Source organism: Triticum dicoccoides, chromosome 5A, assembly GCF_002162155.2.
Source record: "Triticum dicoccoides isolate Atlit2015 ecotype Zavitan chromosome 5A, WEW_v2.0, whole genome shotgun sequence".
Classification (NCBI taxonomy): domain Eukaryota; kingdom Viridiplantae; phylum Streptophyta; class Magnoliopsida; order Poales; family Poaceae; genus Triticum; species Triticum dicoccoides.
This window is the reverse complement of record NC_041388.1, coordinates 689,801,110-689,802,772: the sequence shown is the minus strand read 5'-3', so window position 1 is coordinate 689,802,772 and position 1,663 is coordinate 689,801,110.

Here is a 1,663-nt window from a genome sequence, read left to right as displayed (position 1 = left end):
GTCTGGACCTCTCGGCGGACCGATATATGCCCATGTTGAATGACTTGCGTGGCCGGACGGATGCAGACGGTTTGAGAGTCGGTGTAGAAGATGCCTTAACATGGAAAGCACACACTAGCGATCCGTTTGGTTTGTTACATTACGTGTTAGATTTCTAGAAAAAAGAACTTGCTCCCCCTTTATTCTCCGCTCATCCGATCCTTTTCTCAACCACAAACCTCGAGGGGGAGAACCCACAATATCCTTTCGTCGCTGTGGCGCCAACAATCTTTCTTTTCCGCCACAAGCAGTCGCTGATCTTTTTTTTCTTCGTTGCAAGCCATTCCCAAGGGCATTTCCTATTTGGCGCCACAGGCGCCAGTTAACGTGCATTTTGTTAACTGGCGCCTGTGGCGTCCGTAAATGGGCCGGCCCATCTAAGGGCCGTGGATGATTTTTCTTTTGAAAATTCTGTGAACTTTTTTGAGATTGATGAACTTTTTTGAGTATTGATGAACTTTTTCGAAATTTAATAAACATTTTTCTTGAAAATGGATGAATTGTTTTTTCAGTTCCATGGACTTTTTTCAAATTTAATTAACTTTTGCTAAATTGGATGAATTTTTTTCTTTAAATATGTAAACCTTATTTCATATTTTTATTTCCGTAAAAAAATAAAAAAACTTGAGGCAGCACGCTAGTGGGCCGGCCCATGCTAGCAGCGCTGCAGGCGCCGGATCGTTAACGGGCGCCTGCAGCGCTCTACAAAATGAGACATTAAAATATTGCCTAAATAAATTGAGAGGATAACTCAACAATCAAATGGGAAGTAGGTTACTATCCCTGTGTACTCTACAAAATGTTTTATCACTAGAACAAAATCAAAGTGATTAATATAACAATAAACTATAAAAAACAAATTGAAACAATTAAGAAACACCCCATGAATTGTTTATAGAAAATTATAAATAGGAAAGTGAGCATCAATACAATGAGATATAAAAAGGTATGAATAAATAAATAAATTGAAAATAGTCTAGAGCAAAAAGGGAAAAGGAAAAACTACATGAAAAAAACCAATTTTCTCATTAGGTATTACCAACTGATAGAATGACCACTGTATTGCGGAATGCTAGTCCAAAGGGCGTGAAGTGGAATGCTAGTCCAAAAACACCTCCCTTGGTAGTTTTTTTTTTGCGGGAAAAACTTTCAATCTACTCATCTTCAATCATGGTAGTACAACGAGCACTAAAAATAATAAAAACTACATCTATCTGTAGACCACCTAACGTCGACTACATGCACTGAAATGAGCCGAAGGCGTGCCGCTGTCATCACGCCTCCCTCGTCGGAGCCGGACAAACCTTGTTGTAGTAGACAGTTGAGAAGTCACCGTGCTAAGGTCCCATAGAACCAACGCACCAGAACAACAACCGCCGCAGATGAAGAGTGTAGATTAAAAGGTTCCAACCTGAAGACACACGAACAAAGATGAACGACGAACAGATCCGAGCAAATTCATCAAAGACAGATCCGCCATACTAATTTCACACCCAACGAAATGGCAACGATGGCAACAGACAACAACAAAGTAATCAAAAATTGTGAAGCTACGCACGTGCACGTCTGAAGACCATTGGCTGGCTGAGGTGAACCATTTAGAATTAAGGATTGGGGGAGAAAG